The sequence below is a fragment of the Bombina bombina genome, chromosome 6 (assembly GCF_027579735.1).
Source record: "Bombina bombina isolate aBomBom1 chromosome 6, aBomBom1.pri, whole genome shotgun sequence".
Lineage (NCBI taxonomy): Eukaryota > Metazoa > Chordata > Amphibia > Anura > Bombinatoridae > Bombina > Bombina bombina.
Window position 1 is genome coordinate 284664326 of NC_069504.1, and position 18254 is coordinate 284682579.

An 18254-nucleotide genomic window follows, 5' to 3' on the forward strand; every position below is an offset into this window, starting at 1 on the left:
TACTATTATCATTTACAGCATTGTGGTTACTTACTTATGTCCACATTTTAGATTTTTTAGGGTTTTATTTATAGTTTTATTATTGTTGCTATTATCATATTTCTAGATTTAGGCCTGTTTTTTTCTGTTGAGACATTACAAGCACTACCATATCACCTATTATATTGGAATTATTATATTGGAACTGAGGAAGCGCCCCCTAAGGGCGTGGTGTCTCCATACATACTATATAAGGGACAGTACACACCTAATCAATAAGATAGAAACCATTAAGTGGAATAACAGCTATAAATGGTTTACTATAGATGTATCTTCACTTTATTCTAGCATCCCTCACACAGAAGGACTAAAAGCCCTTCAATTCATGTTGAAAAGTTACACTGATTTTCCAGACACTTTCATAAATTTTATGGTAGAAACAACCCAGTTCCTTCTTACTCATAATTTTTTTGTTTTTGAGGGGACATATTACCTCCAAAGATGTGGCACAGCCATGGGGGCAAAATTTGCCCCCTCATATGCTAACTTATATATGGGATACTTTGAGGCCTGCCACATCTTTGGAGGAGAATGCCACCTAAAGTCTAATATCATTACATATGGCAGATACATAGACAATTTAATTCTTATATACAAAGATGGTCATGATTCGACCATACCAGAATTCATTGAATACTTAAATTGAATCAGCCAATCAGATTGAGCTTGCATTCTATTGGCTGATCGGAACAGCCAATAGAATGCAAGCTCAATCTGATTGGCTGATTGGATCAGCCAATCGGATTGAACTTGAATCTGATTGGCTGATTCAATCAGCCAATCAGATTTTTCCTACCTTAATTCCGATTGGCTGATAGAATCCTATCAGCCAATCGGAATTCGAGGGACGCCATCTTGGATGACATCACTTAAAGGAACCTTAATTCGTCGGGTAGTCGTCGGGGAAGGAGGATGTTCCGCGCCGGAGGTCTTGAAGATGGAGCCGCTCCTTGTCGGATGGATGAAGATAGAAGATGCCGCTTGGATGAAGATGTCTGCCGGTCCGAGTGTCCTCTTCTGCCCGGATAGGATGAAGACTTCTACCGGTCTGGATGTCCTCTTCTGCCCCATCGGATGAAGAATTCGGCCCGGTTGGGTGAAGACGACTCAAGGTAGGGAGATCTTCAGGGGGGTAGTGTTAGGTTTATTTAAGGGGGGTTTGGGTGGTGTTGAGGGATGGTATTGTGTTTTTTTTACAGGCAAAAGAGCTGATTACTTTGGGATATGCCCCGCAAAAAGCCCTTTTAAGGGCTGGTAATAGAGCTGTTAACTTTTGTAATTTGTAATTTAGATTAGGGTAGGGTAATTTTTTATTTTGGGGGGCTTTGTTATTTTATTAGGGGGCTTAGAGTAGGTGTAATTAGCTTAAAATTCTTGTAATCTTTTTTTATTTTTTGTAATTTAGTGTTTGTTTTTTTTTGTAATTTAATTTAGTTTATTTAATTGTAGGTAATTGTAGGTAATTTATTTAATTTATTTAATTATAGTGCAGTGTTAGGTTTAATTGTAACTTAGGTTAGGATTTATTTTACAGGTAATTTTGTAATTATTTTAACTAGGTAGCTATTAAATAGTTAATAACTATTTAATAGCTATTGTACCTAGTTAAAATAAATACAAAGTTGCCTGTAAAATAAATATAAATCCTAAAATAGCTACAATATAATTATTCGTTATATTGTAGCTATATTAGGGTTTATTTTACAGGTAAGTATTTAGTTTTAAATAGGAATAGTTTAGTTAATAAGATTTAATTTATTTTGTTAGATTAAAATTATATTTAATTTAGGGGGGTGTTAGGGTTAGGGTTAGATTTAGCTTTAGGGGTTAATACATTTATTAGAGTAGCGGCGAGGTCCGGTCAGCAGATTAGGGGTTAATACTTGAAATTAGGTGGCGGTGATGTGAGGGAGGGCAGATTAGGGGTTAATACTATTTATTATAGGGTTTGCGAGGCGGGAGTGCGGCGGTTTAGGGGTTAATACATTTATTATAGTGGCAGCGAGGTCCGGTCGGCAGATTACGGGTTAATAAGTGTAGGCAAGGTAGCGGCGACATTGGGGGGGCAGATTAGGGGTTAATAAATTTAATATAGGGGTCGGTGATGTTGGGGGCAGCAGATTAGGGGTACATAGGGATAATTTAGGTGTCCAGAGTGGCAGATTAGGGGTTAATTGTGTAATGCAGGTGTCAGCAATGTCGGGGGCGGCAGATTAGGGGTTAATAAGTGTAAGGTTAGGGGTGTTTAGACTCAGGGTTCATGTTAGGGTGTTAGGTGCCGACTTAGAAAGTGTTTCCCCATAGGAAACAATGGTGCTGCGTTGGGAGCTGAACGCTGCTTTTTTGCAGGTGTTAGTTTTTTTTTTCAGCCCAAACTGCCCCATTGTTTCCTATGGGGGAATCGTGCACGAGCACGTTTTAGCTGCTTACCGCTACCGTAAGCAATGCTGGTATTGAGGGTTGAAGTGGCAGTACATTAGGCTCAACGCACCCTTTTTGGAGCCTAACGCAGCCCTTCAGACAACTCTAAATACCAGCGTTGTCTTAAGGGTGTGTTGGGGGAAAAAAGCGGCGTTAGCTATGCGGGTCTTTACCAACAAAACTCTAAATCTAGCCGATAGAAACCAAATAGGAACAAAGGCATTCTCTTCATAGAATGTATCAGTTCCTGAGTGGTTTTGTAAGAGAAGTCACCTTATTGAATCTCCAGACAGGAGAGCTTGATAGAATTAGGTCATTTGTTACTATAAAATAACATTTTGAATGAATTATAATAAAAGTAATAAAGTAACACTGTGATATGTAATTTAATGTAATTAAATATGTCTCTGAATATGTATCTTTTTTATTATACTGTTCCCAGAAAAAGGTAAGTGAATTATCAAAGAAAAATGAAGTGTGGACTCATGGCATAACATTGTGCCAGTGCCAATAAAACCTAAATTGTCCAAAAGAAGCAATTCCACAAAGGAATTTCCCACACTTGTTGGTCAACTGGTACTCACATTCTACGGAGTCACTATAACTCTGAGTAAAGTGTGTATTTATTACACCAATGAATTATCAGATCTCTTCTTATAACATTTAGAAGAAAATCTGGTTATTCAGTTTAATATAACTTGCACTTTACTCTGGACTATGATGGCTCTGTAGAATATGAGTACTTGTTGACTAACAAACATTACCATACTTCTTGAATACAACTTTGTGGCAACTACACAGCATCGTATTGCAAAAACAAAATGGCTTCCATTCTAAGCCTTACAAAGACTATAAAGAAATAAAACTTTAAGGAAGCTTTCTTTCCTGTAATGAATTTGCCTCAGATTTTTGTTTTTTATCATTATTTAGTCAAGCCATTTTCCATGCTCTTCTTTATTACTATGCCCTTCAAAGATTAAGGTTTTTCTTACTTCAACAAATTTCTTGGCTTTCCTGGTGACTAACACATATAAGCATGGAGCAAGAGAGCTAATAAAGCAAATCTACAGATCCTCATATTCTATTCTTATGCAAGCAAATCTGGTTGGTCAGTCAGATGAGGACTTTGCTTCACAGGATGAAATTCAACTTATATGAAGAAGAGGTTTCATTTCAAATGTCTCGATCTTCTAGTAGGATATTTACTCATCAAACATTTTATGGAAACCAGTAAGCTTATTTCGATTCTCTATATGGACATCCAAGATATCACCAACATTAGCAAAAATTAAGTCAATCAATACTTGCTAGGTCTTTCTAATTCAGCCATTGGGTTCTTGACACATTCATTTTTGATTAACTTGTTTGTTTGTTTAAAAATAAACATTATATCTTGGCCCTTTTTGGTAATACTTACCATTGAACAACCCTCCCTCAAGGGGTGTGGACAGAACGTCCCACTCCTCTAGTTACCTAAAAGAGGCAACCACTACCCCTTCCTCTTCCTAGTTCTGGGAAATTCTCCCCAATAAATGCTCTTAAGGATATTTCTTTTTGGCAGTGATTTATGGAACTAGGGCATTTTTCAGTTTGTTCTGTAATCTCATTTATGCACTTAATGTTTATTTGGTTTTTGGTGTGCAGCAGTAAGTTTCTCCATCTGAAGTTACTATGTGGGGCCGCCATTTACCGCAATGTCAGGGTGTGACGTTGTGGTTGTCTCGTCCGATGGCTGCTCCAAGTACATGCAGGCTTTGAATTTAGGCATGAGAGCTTTATTATACTTCTTTCTCCCCATGAAGATGTCATTTGTGAGGAATAATAGTGTAGAGCCCTGAAATGGGCTCACAGCACCCTAAGTGTTAAGGCTGTGGAGGGTAAGTAACAAGAGAAGAAGAAGTGTTGGTAGGAGCAGCAAGGTGGTGCTAGGGTGGGCTTATCTTGATAATGAGGTCATGAAGTCCTTGGGCCCTCTTTCTCCTGCTGGATTCATCATGCTGAAGTTTTTTATCACCCTGCCAGCCCTGTACTTTGAAAGGATGGCAACTTGAGAACTAGGTGACCTTTGTCAGAGATAGTGTTAGGGGACCAAATCTTTTGTAGCCTGTGGCTTTTATTCAAATTTCCTCAACTAGCCAATTTGTGCGGCCTGATGGTTGTGGAGTCTAGTGGGTGAAGTTCCTTCTGCTGTCGTCTAGCTGCAGATGCTCGCTGCCTTGAGCATATTGGGAAAGGGAGAATGGGGAAAGTGATGGCCAGGCTGATGGGAAGGGGCAGATTGGTTTGAGTGGTGCCTGAAGTGCCCCTTGTGTAGGTAGGCCATATGATCTCAAACCCCAAGTAAAAACTCCTATGGGCAAAGTGGAGCTCTGCTGCACTTGGGATGGGGCCACTTACCTCTGCTAATTTTGAGGAATTTTCAAATGCCGCCATTCATAATAACTGTTGTACCCCTATGGGCATGTGAGTAAAGCAGCCAGTGATGTTTTTATCTAACCCAAGTTTGTCTCAGTGTACTGTTTTAAGGGGGGTAGTTTGTGAGAGAAAAAGGGTGGTGTGCACAACTTCACCTGACAATGACCTCTATAAGCATTTTACCCTTTATGCAACTGGATGTGTAGTGCCTGTTTGTTACTGTGCACTTTGCAGGCCTGTATGGTTAACTTTCTCATGGAGAATTCACCTGTATGGCTTTAAAGGGACACTAAACCTAATTTTTGATTCAGATAGAGCATGCAATTTTAAGCAACTTTCTAATTTACTCCTATCATCAATTTTTCTTCGTTCTCTTGTTATCTTTATTTAAAAAGCAGGAATGTGATGCATAGGAGCCGACCCATTTTTGGTTGAGAACCTGGGTTATGCTTCCTTGTTGATGGGTAAATTTAAGCCTCCAATAAGCAAGCGCTATACATGGTGCTGAACCTAAAATGGGCTGGCTGCTAAGATTTACATTCCTGCTTTTAAAATAAAAATAGCAAGGGAACAAAGAAAAATTGATAATAGGAGTAAATTAGAAAGTTGCTTAAAATGTCATGCTCTATCTGAATCATGAAAGAATTTTTTTTTGGGTTCAGTGTCCCTTTAAGCCACAGTGCTATGATTATCATAGAGCCAGCTATGGAACCACAAACTTTATTGCAAGGTATGTGTATTATTTATTATTTCTTCTTCGTATTATTATTTTTACTTAGGCTAAAGGCAATATAAAAATACAAATATACAGCCATCTAATTATTTTGCTTTAAAGGACCAGTCAACACAGTAGATTTGTATAATCAACAAATGCAAGATAACAAGACAATGCAATAGCACTTAGGGGCCGATTTATCAAAGTGTCAATCTCGGTGCATTCGCTGAAGTCGATACGCTCACCAGACATCTCCAGACATTGCTGCCGCGAATCTACATACGATGGCCTTATTTATTAAAAAGTCTGTCAAAACCATGCACGTCAAGTACGGCACAATGAGCATCGGACTGTTGATGAGTAATCGATGTTACGGATATTGTTTATTTCCAACTTTATTTATACCATTTCATTACTATCCATGAACAAGCACATTTCTCTAAAGCTTATCTTTTATTTTTCATCTGTTAATATCCAAGAAATAGCTAGATTTATACCTGAACTAACAATAATATCTCATAGAAAGTTATTTTTCTATTTATTTGTTATACAAAAAATCTGATATATGATATTTTCACATACATTAATGTGTTTTTGTATTTCTATAAATCATGATATGCCTATCTCATGTTTTTCTTTTTTTATATGATTATTCATGCTAGAATTTGTACATATATCTTTGCACATACTTGTATATATATGTGTATTATGTCAGAAATCTTTTGCAAACATATTTACATGTACCTAAATTCCTTTTTTGTTCTAAACAATGCTGTCTTTCATATCTCTGTGTTTATTTATACCACTATATGTATATAGTGTAAATATATTATTATTCTGAACAAGAATAATTGTGAATATAACATGTAACCAGGGTATCATATACATTTATTTGCAATCAATAAATATTTTAAGAGCTAGGCCAGTTTTCTCTCTGTACCTGTGTAACCCTTCCTGTCTAGTTTTAAACACCACCCCAATAAAGGTGTTAAAAAATAGGCTGGCATATAAGATGACATTTCTTAATGAAAGTGAAATTCAAGAGAAGAAAGAAAAACTTTGAAAATAGCATGACAGTAAAGAGGTGATTTTAATTTCTGTTGTATCTGATTCATGACAGTTTAATGTTATGTAGACTATCCCTTTGAGATGTTTAAGATGATATTGAATCAAACATCATCTGATTATTAAAATCATTGTCAAAAATATTACACTGTGTGGCCTAATGCCATCATCAATGTTTATCTTTAATACTAGTTTCACATATACATACTTTAAAAGTATAATACACAATGTAACAAATGGCACTTACAAGTTCTGATGAGTGATCAATGACACAAGTATAGAGCAATTTGATTCGTTAGTGATAGTAGAACATGTATATTTCAATCAGATTGCCTGATTTCATTAATCACGTGATTATGCATTTACTTAGAAGTGGGGGAAAACTGTACTAGTTTGTGGGTTGTTTAGGAGTTTGAGTATTGCATCAAATTTGGTATGAAAAGTGTTGCGTCAAATTTGGTGCGAAGTGGAGAGTGGGATTTGTATTACATGCGTTAAACATGGTGCAAATAGATTTATCCAAAAAAGGAAGTTAGCTATAGTATGTAATGTATTTATTTCATTTTTATTCCAATATCTACTAGTGCACCAAATTTGAAGCAATACTTTGCACCAAATTTGAAGCAATAATATTGTCCCCTTGCTTTGTAATGAGAGAAAAAGATGTAACATAATCCATAAGTAGGGTAACATCTCCCTACTTGATTTTATTTAGTAATAGGGGCTAAATAAAATCAACTTAAACGGACATGAAACCCATATTTTGTCTTACGATTTAGAAAAAGTATACAATTTTAATAAAGCTTCTAATTTACTTTTATTATCTAACTAGGCGATAAATCTGCCCAGAGGGCAGTGTATTTAAAGAAAATACAAATCCCAAAGCTAATATTACAAAAAATAAAAATGTAATATTACAGAAAAAATAAACAAAGCTATCCAAAATAAAAATTTTAAACCTAAACTAATACCCCTATAAATATATATTCCCCCAAAATAAAAACACCTCCTAATCTAATACTAAACTACCAATAGCCCTTAAAATGGCTTTTTCAGGGCATTGCCCTTAGTTAAACAGCTCTTTTACCTAAAAAAATTACCAATTACCCCCTAAAAGTAAAATCCACACCCAACCAACCCCCCAAAATAAAAAAAAAACTAAGTTTAAAAAAACCTAAGCTACCGATTGACCCTAAAGGGGCATTTGTATGGGCATTGCCCTTCAAAGGGCATTCAGCTCTTCCAAAAAACCTTAATCTAAAAAAAAAGCCACACCAAAAAAAAAAAGCCTAGGACTAAGCCCCAAATAGGTACTCACTGTTCCTAAAGTCCGGCGGTGAAGTTCTTCTTCCAGGCGGCTCCATCATCTTCTATCTTCCTCCGGAGCGAAGGTGGCTCGGAGCAGAGGAGCGGAGCGGTCGTCCCCGATGCGTGGATCCAGAGCAGTGGTCCTCAGCAGTGGATCTCTGTGGCGCTCCTCAGAGGTGGTCTTCAGCGGCGGTGGTCCTCAACAGTGTGGAGGCTCCGCTTCATCCGATCTCCATCATACACTAAAAATGTAATGGAAGATACCACATAAAATTGGGGTACCTTGCATTCCTATTGGCTGAAAATTATAAATCAGCCAATAGGATTAGAGCTACTGAAATCATATTGGCTGTTCAAATCAGCCAATAAGATTTCAGTAGCTCTCATCCTGTTGGCTGATTTCAAAATTTCAACCAATAGGAATGCAAGGAACCCCAATGAAAATGGGGTACCTTGCATTCAATCGTAAGTGTGCAGCGGACGATCGCATGAAGAGGAGCCTCCACAACTCTGAGGACCGCCACCCTTGAAGACCGCCGCTGAGAACTGCCGTCTTTGCTCTGGATGAAGATGCGCTGAGGATCCAAGCATCAGGGAAGCCAGCTCCGCACCTCCGCTCTCCATCTTCGCTCTGGATGAAGATAGAAGATAATGGAGCCACCTGGAAGAAACCTTCTCCAACGGACTTCAGGAATGGTGAAGTAAATTTCAACCAATAGGAATTCAAGGAACCCCAATGAAAATGGGGTACCTTGCATTCAATCGTAAGTGTGCAGTGGATGATTGCATGAAAAGGAGCCTCCACAACTCTGAGGACAGCCGCCGCTGAAGACCGCCAATGAGGACTGCCGCTGAACACTGCCGCTGAGGATCCACGCATCGGAGAAGCCAGCTCTGCACCTCCGCTCTGTGCCATCAATGCTCCAGATGAAGATAGAAGATGATGGAGTCGCCTGGAAGAAACCTTCTCTGCCGGACTTCAGTAACGGTGAGTACCTATTTGGGGCTTAGTCTTAGGCTTTTTTTTATTTTTTGGGGTGGCTTTTTTTTAGATTAGGGTTTTTGGACTGTAAAAGAGCTGATTGCCCTTTTAAGGGCAGCAAAAGAGCTGAATGCCCTTTTAAGGGCAATGCCCATACATATGCCCCTTAAGGGGCAATGGGTAGTTTAGTTTTTTTCGGTGAGTACCTATTTGGTGCTTAGTCTTAGGCTTTTTTTATTTTTTGGGGTGGCTTTTTTTTAGATTAGGGTTTTTGGACTGTAAAAGAGCTGATTGCCCTTTTAAGGGCAGTAAAAGAGCTGAATGCCCTTTTAAGGGCAATGCCCATACACATGCCCCTTTGGGGGCAATGGGTAGTTTAGGTTTTTCTAGTGATATGTTTTATATTTTGGGGGTATGGTTGGTGGGTTTTTTTTACTGTTAGGAGGGGACTTAGTATTTTTACATGTAAAAGAGCTGTTTAAATTAGGGCAATGCCCTACAAAAGGCCCTTTTAATGGCTATTGGTAGTTAAATTTAAATTAGAGAGTGTTTTTATTTGGGGGCGGCGTTTTTATTTTCATAAGGATTAAGTTAAAAAAATTTCTTTTTATAATTTTGTTTATTGTTTTCTGTAATTTTAGACTTTTTATTTTTTTTTTTAATTTTAGATACATTTTTTGTAATTTAATGTCGTTTTATTTTTAAATTAATGTTAGGATTTTTTATTTTAATGGTAATTTAGCATTTTTTTATTTTATATAATTGGGGTTAATTTAGATGGTGTTAGGTTAGGGAGCTTAGTAATTAAATTACAGCTAGATTACGAGTTTTGAGCGCTATAGGGATTTTAACGACCGCCACAAATGCGGCGTTATTTCACCTCCCTATAGCGCTGCTATTACAAGTTTTAAAAAAGCAGGTTTTTATGGCTATGGTTGCATTGAGCTCCATACAGCACCGAAATTGACATGCTCGTGCACAATTTCCCCATATACATCAATGGGGAAAGCCGGCAAAAAAAAGCCTAACACCTGCGATCGGGGAATGAAAAAAGTTATTAACCCCTAATCTGACACCCCCAACATCGCCGCTACCTACATAAAACTATTAACCCCTAATCTGCCTCTCCCAACATCAACGCCACCTACATAAAACTATTAACCCCTAATCTGCCACTCCTGATGTCGCTGCCACTATACTAAAGTTATTAACCCCTAAACCTCTGGCCTCCCACATCACTGCCACTAAATAAATGTATTAACCCCTAAACCTAACCCTAACCCTAACGTAACCCTAAGCTTAACACCCCCTAACTTTAACATAATTAAAATACAGCTACACTAAAGTCACAATTATTAACTAAAAAAATAACTATTTTAAAGTAAATACAAACTTACCTGTAAAATAAAACCTAAGCTAGCTACAATATAACCAATACTTATATTGTAGCTAGCTTAGGTTTTATTTTTATTTCACAGGTAAGTTTGTATTTATTTTAACTAGGTAGACTAGTTAGTAAATAGTTATAAAAAAACAAAACTAAATTACAAAAAATAATTTGATAACAAAATTATCAAAAATAATAATTTGATAACAAATTATCAAAAATAAAAAAAGAATTACACCTAATCTAATAGCCCTATCAAAATAAAAAAGCCACCCCAAAATAAAAAACCCTATCCTACAATAAACTACCAATGGCCCTTAAAAGGGCCTTTTGTGGGGCATTGCCCCAAAGATAACAGCTCTTTTACCTGTAAAAAAAATTACAAACACCCCCCAACAGTAAATCCCACCACCCCTACAACCAACCCCCCAAATAAAATAACTATCTAAAAAAAACTAAGCTCCCCATTGCCCTGAAAAGGGCATTTGTATGGGCATTGCCCTTAAAAGGGCATTTAGTTCTTTTACATGCCCAGACCCTAAACTAAAAATAAAACCCACCCAAAAAACCCTTAAGAAAACCTAACACTAACCCCCGACGATCTACTTACAGTTCTTGAAGTCCCGCTTGAAGTCTTCTTCCAGACGGCCTCTTCCATCTTCATCCAGCCGGCGAAGTCCTCATCCAGGCGGCAAGAAGTCTTCATCCAGACTGCATCTTCTATCTTCATCTATCCGACGCGGAGCGGGTCCATCCTGAAGACATCGCCGCTGTAAACTGGAACTTCAATGCAAGTGACGTCATTCAAGATGGCGTCCCTTGCATTCCTATTGGCTGAAAGATTTCAATCAGCCAATAGGATTAGAGCTGCTAAAATCCTATCGGCTGTTCCAATCAGCCAATAGGATTAGAGCTGCTAAAATCCTATTGGCTGTTCCAATCAGCCAATAGGATGAGAGCCAACTGGATTTTTCATAATTTAGTGTTTGTTTCTGTAATTTAGTTATTTTATTTTTTGTAATTAGATACTTTTTGCAATTTTTAGAGTATTGTTAGGATTTTTTTAATGTGTAGTTTAGTTTAATTTAATTGGTAGTTAGTTTAATTGTTAGTTTAAAATTAATTTATTTAATCTGACAGGTGAGATTTAATTTAATTTAAGATAGGGAAATTGTAATTTTAATATAAAGTTAGGGGACGTTAGGTTTAGGGGTTAATAGTTTATTTAAGTATATTTCGTTGTGGGGGGCTTGCGGTTTAGGGGTTAATAGGTTTATTATAGCGGCGGTGTGGACAGACGGAGAGCGGCAGATTAGAGGTTAATAACTTTATTATAGTGTTGACGATGTGGGAGGGCGGCGGTTTAGGGGTTAAAAGGTTTATTATAGTGGTGACGATGTTGGGGAGCAGCAGAATAGGGGGTAATAATTTTATTATAGTGTTTGCGATGCAGGAGGGCCTCGGTGTAGGGGTTAATAGGTAGTTTATGGGTGTTAGTGTACTTTTTAACAATTTAGTTATGAGTTTTATGGTACAGCTTTGTAACGTAAAACTAATAACTACTGACTTTAGATGGCGGTACGGATCTTGTGGTTATAGAGTGTACCACTCACTATTTGGCCTCCCAGGCAAACTCATAATACCGGCGCTATGAGAGTCCCATTGAAAAAGGACTTTTTTAAAAGTGCGGTACTGACGTTGCGTGACTGGCTTAAAGGTGATGCAGTTCACCTATACCGACAAGACTCGTAATAGCAGCATTAGGGAAAATGAAGCATTATGGGCCATAACGATGCTATTTGACTCATAACACAAAACTCGTAATCTAGCTGTTAGTTATTTGCGTTGTGAGGGGGTTGGCGGTTCTTGGCCGGATCTCGCCGCTACTATAATAAATGTATTAACCCCTAATCCGCCTCACTCCCGCCTCAATAACCCTATAATAAATTTTATTAACCCCTAATCTGCCCTCCCTAACATCGCCGACACCTAACTTCAAGTATTAACCCCTAATCTGCCGACCGGAGCTCACCGCTACTCTAATAAATTTTTTAACCCCTAAAGCTAATTCTAACCCTAACCCTAACACCCCCCTAAGTTAAATATAATTTTATTCTAACGAAATAAATTAACTCTTATTAAATAAATTATTCCTATTTAAATCTAAATACTTACCTGTAAAATAAACCCTAATATAGCTACAATATAAATTATAATTATATTGTAGCTATTTTAGGATTAATATTTATTTTACAGGCAACTTTGCATTTATTTTAACCAGGTACAATAGCTATTAAATAGTTAATAACTACTTAATAGTTACCTAGTTAAAATAATTACAAATTACCTGTAAAATAAATCCTAACCTAAGTTACAATTAAACCTAACACTACACTATCAATAAATAAATTAAATAAACTACCTACGATTATCTACAATTAAACCTAACACTACACTATTAATAAATTAATTAAATACAATACCTACAATTAAATACATTTAAATAAACTTACTAAAGTAGAAAAAATAAAAAAGAACTAAGTTGCAAAAAATAAAAAAATATTTACAAACATTAGAAAAATATTACAACAATTTTAAACTAATTACACCTACTCTAAGCCCCCTAATAAAATAACAAAGACCCCCAAAATAAAAAAATGCCCTACCCTATTCTAAATTAAAAAAGTTCAAAGCTCTTTTTTTTACCTTACCAGCCCTGAAAAGGGCCATTTGCAGGGCATGCCCCAAATAATTCAGCTCTTTTGCCTGTAAAAAAAAACAAACAATACCCCCCCAACATTACAACCCACCACCCACATACCCCTAATCTAACCCAAAACCCCCTTAAATAAACCTAACACTAAGCCCCTGAAGATCTTCCTACCTTATCTTCACCATGCCAGGTTCACCGATCTGTCCACCGAAGTCTTGATCCAAGCCTCCGAAATCTTGATCCTAGCCCAAGCGGGGGCTGAAGAGTGACGTCCATCCTCCGGCTGAAGTCTTGATCCAAGCGGGCAGAAGACATCCGACCGGCAAACATCTTCATCCAAGCCGCATCTTCTATGTTCTTCAATCCGATGACGACCGGCTGATCTTCAAGACCTCCAGCGCGGATCCATCCATCTTCACCGACGACTTCCCGACGAATGACGGTTCCTTTAAGGGACGTCATCCAAGATGGCGTCCCTCTAATTCCGATTGGCTGATAGGATTCTATCAGCCAATCGGAATTAAGGTAGGAAAATTCTGATTGGCTGATGGAATCAGCCAATCAGATTCAAGTTCAATCTGATTGGCTGATCCAATCAGCCAATCAGATTGAGATCGCATTCTATTGGCTGTTCCAATCAGCCAATAGAATGTGAGCTCAATCTGATTGGCTGATTGGATCAGCCAATCGGATTGAACTTGAATCTGATTGGCTGATTCCATCAGCCAAACAGAATTTTCCTACCTTAATTCCGATTGGCTGATAGAATCCTATCAGCCAATCGGAATTCGACGGACGCCATCTTGGATGACGTCATTTAAAGGAACCGTCATTCGGCGAGTAGGCGTCGGTAGAAGAGGATGGATCCGCGTCGGCTGGAAGATGATGGCTCCGGAAGAAAGAAGATTGAAGATGCCGCTTCATAGAAGACTTCATCCCGATGATGGACTTCTTCAGCGCCCGCTTGGATCAAGACTTCAGCCCGATGATGGATTTCTTCAGCCGCCGCTTGGATCCAGACTTCAGGCGGAGGATTGACGTCACTCTTCAGCCCCCCCTTGGGCTTGGATGAAGATTTCGGAGGGTCTACTGGACAGATTGGGACCCGGTGTGGTGAAGACAAGGTAGGGAGATCTTCAGGGGCTTAGTGTTAGGTTTATTTAAGGGTGGTTTGGGTTAGATTAGGGGTATGTGGGTGGTGGGTTGTAATGTTGGGGGGGGTATTGTATGTTTTTTTTTTACAGGCAAAAGAGCTGAATTCTTTGGGGTATGCCCCGCAAAGGGCCCTTTTCAGGGCTGGTAAGGTAAAAGAGCTTTTCTATTTTAATTTTAGAATAGGGTAGGGCATTTTTTTATTTTGGGGGTCTTTGTTATTTTATTAGGGGGCTTAGAGTAGGTGTACTTAGTTTAAAATTGTTGTAATATTTTTCTAATGTTTGTAAATATTTTTTTATTTTTTGTAACTTAGTTCTTTTTTATTGCTATTTAGTTAGTTTATTTAAATGTATTTATTTGTAGGTATTGTATTTAATTAATTTATTGATAGTGTAGTGTTAGGTTTAATTGTAGATAATTGTAGGTAGTTTATTTAATTTATTTATTGCTAGTGTAGTGTTAGGTTTAATTGTAACTTAGGTTAGGATTTATTTTACAGGTAATTTGTAATTATTTTAACTAGGTAACTATTAAATAGTTATTAACTATTTAATAGCTATTGTACCTGTTTAAAATAAATACAAAGTTGCCTGTAAAATAAATATTAATCCTAAAATAGCTACAATATATTTATAATTTATATTGTAGCTATATTAGAGTTTATTTTACAGGTAAGTATTTAGCTTTAAATAGGAATAATTTATTTAATAAGAGTTAATTTATTTCATTAGAGTAAAATTATATTTAATTTAGGGGGGGTTAGGGTTAGGGTTAGAATAAGCTTTAGGGGTTAAAAAATGTATTATAGTAGCGGTGAGCTCCGGTCGGCAGATTAGGGGTTAATACTTGAAGTTAGGTGTCGGCAATTTTAGGGAGGGCAGATTAGGGGTTAATACTATTTATTATAGGGTTATTGAGGCGGGAGTGAGGCGGATTAGGGGTTAATAACTATATTATAGAAGCGGTGAGCTCCGGTCGGCAGATTAGGGATTAATACTATTTATTATAGGGTTATTGAGGCGGGAGTGAGGCGGATTAGGGGTTAATAACTTTATTATAGTAGCGGTGAGCTCCGGTCGGCAGATTAGGGGTTAATACTTGAAGTTAGGTGTCGGCGATGTTAGGGAGGGCAGATTAGGGGTTAATGCTATTTATTATAGGGTTACTGAGGTGGGAGTGAGGCGGATTAGGGGTTAATAACTTTATTATAGTAGCGGTGAGCTCCGGTCGGCAGATTAGGGGTTAATAATTTTAGGTAGGTGGCGGCGACGTTGGGGGCGGCAGATTAGGGGTTACTAAATATAATATAGGGGTCGGCGGTGTTAGGGGCAGCAGATTAGGGGTTCATAAGGATAACGTAGGTGGCAGCGGTGTGCGGTCGGCAGATTAGGGGTTAAAAAATTTTAATAGAGTGGCGGCGATGTGGGGGGACCTCGGTTTAGGGGTACATAGGTAGTTTATGGGTGTTAGTGTACTTTAGAGCACAGTAGTTAAGAGCTTTATAAACCGGCGTTAGCCCAGAAAGCTCTTAACTACTGACTTTTTTCTGCGGCTGGAGTTTTGTCATTAGATTTCTAACGCTCACTTCAGCCACGACTCTAAATACCGGCGTTAGAAAGATCCCATTGAAAAGATAGGATACGCAAATGGCGTAGGGGGATCTGCGGTATGGAAAAGTCGCGGCTGCAAAGTGAGCGTTAGACCCTTTCATGACTGACTCCAAATACCAGCGGGCGGTAAAAACCAGCGTTAGGAGCCTCTAATGCTGGTTTTGATGGCTACCGCCCAACTCTAAATCTAGGCCACTGTGTGGAAATCAGAAAATGGAGTAAAATATATCCATTCTGCGTGCGTATGCCAATGCCAGTTCTATGTTAGTATATGGGAGTAAAAAATCTACGTGCATAACTTGTCTGCTGCATTGAGTTTGTGATCGTGCGATTTGGGAAAAAAATGGTGATATGAAAAAAGAACAAGATGCTGAATCCAAGAATAGGTAGAATCCAATGCTTTATTGAATGTGAGCCAACAAATACAGTGGTAGGCTCCCTAGCATCTAGGGCCCGATCCGATATAAATCATCACCCGCAAAAGCCGGCAACGCCAAAATTTGCGCTGGTTTGGTATCACATATACGGTGTAACATAGAAGATACGCTTGTATATTTCTGCCTTCGGCCGTAGTTCTTTTGGCCCGTAGACAGGTATACCAAACCAGCGCAGTTTGGTATCCAATATACAGCGTAAGGACTTAAGTGGCCAAAATGGAGAAATCCTACTCCATTTTCACCTCACCACAAATTGCAGGCGTAGTAAGCCTTACGCTGTCTATTGGAGCCCCGTAACTCCCTAAACTAGCTGCAAAATAAAACCTAACTCCTAACGCATGCGCAATATCTATCTACCTGTCAACCGCTAAATGCTAAATAAAACCTAACACCTAACACATGCGCAATGTCAACCGCGATCCCCCTGCGCAATCACTAATAAAGTATTTAACCCCTAAACCGCCGCTCCCGGACCACCTACATTAAATGTATAACAAGGAAAAAATGGAAGGCTGCTGAGCAAACAGGTAAAAAAAGAGACTTTATTCCATTAAAATAGAAAAAACACAAAAATAACAAGGAGGGTAGTTAGCCATCTAACATTTTTCGCGCTGGTGTGCGCTTACTCATAGATGCTAAGTGCAAGTAATGGAAGCTAATGTATTTAAAGGGGCAGGAACCAATAGGAGATTGATCTTTGAATTCTGTAATTTGATCAGTTTCACACATGAATTTTCTCCTAATTAATTTAATACTCAGCCCCATTAAAATGCATTAGGTTGTGTACTTAAGAACAAAAAAGACATATTACTTGTGAAAGTATAGTAATACTTGGCTTATTAGAAAATTGCATCATTAATTACATCAAAAAATTGTTATTATTCCTAATTACTTAGAAAACAGTTTATGTAAAAGAAAGAAAATTGGCAAAAAATAATGAACAAACAAAAAATGGGAAAAAATAAAGACACTTTGAAATTGATCATTTGCAGATGAGTAAGACGTGTGTATGAGCACACACATACATGAGGAATATTTGCACACATACATATAAGAAAAGCATATGTAAAAATATGTATGTGAATGTATATGAATGTCAGCAAAGACCCAATAAATACTATAATAATCCTACACGAGATAACTGCAAACATGTCTCATATCAAAATGAAATTATAATATTACATGTATGTGTCACCACACGTATGATCATACACAAATACCTTTTCCTGTAGTTGAATTAAATGGAACCAGACTGGAGTGTTGTGTGGATAAATAGATAAACAAATGCTAAAAACATACTAATATGAAAATATATGTATGAGTGTACAGTAATAGGTATATAAAATCATGTTTACCTAATCAACAAAATATCTCATGTCCCATTATAGGTTCATACCCAATGGTGATTTCGATCTTAACTTATAGATCCAATATAGTTCCTTATTGTCAAGTATTTTTAACACATTGCCACCACGCAGGGGAACTCTCGCTATATCTATGATCTTAGTTTTAAACCTAGGTACATTCGTGAAATGAAAAGAATTAAAATGCCTGGCAACCGCAGAATCCTTATTAAAGTTTTTCACATCTCTCAAATGTTCCCTAGTGCGATCCCTAAGGCTCCTAGTTGATTGACCAACATATTGAGCCTTGCAAAGTTGGCAATCAAGTAGATATACTATATAGGAGGTAAGGCAAGTAGCATAGAAATCAATTTTAAAAATTTCACCTGTAACTGCACTATTGAATGTATTGGTGTAGTCCATTGTTTCACATGTTAAACAATTTGAAAGGTCTGCTTTGAAATTACCTTTACCCCTGAGCCAATTAGTGTCAGTACTTGTATTAGATTTCACTAAACTAGGAGAAAGCTTGGTCGCTAGTGTGGGTGGTTTTTTTGCTACAAATTTACAATTTTTAATATGAGGTAGTAAAGTTTCATCACCTTTTAAAATATGTAGATGTTTTTTAATTATACCACAAATAAAATTGTATTGAAGTGAGAAT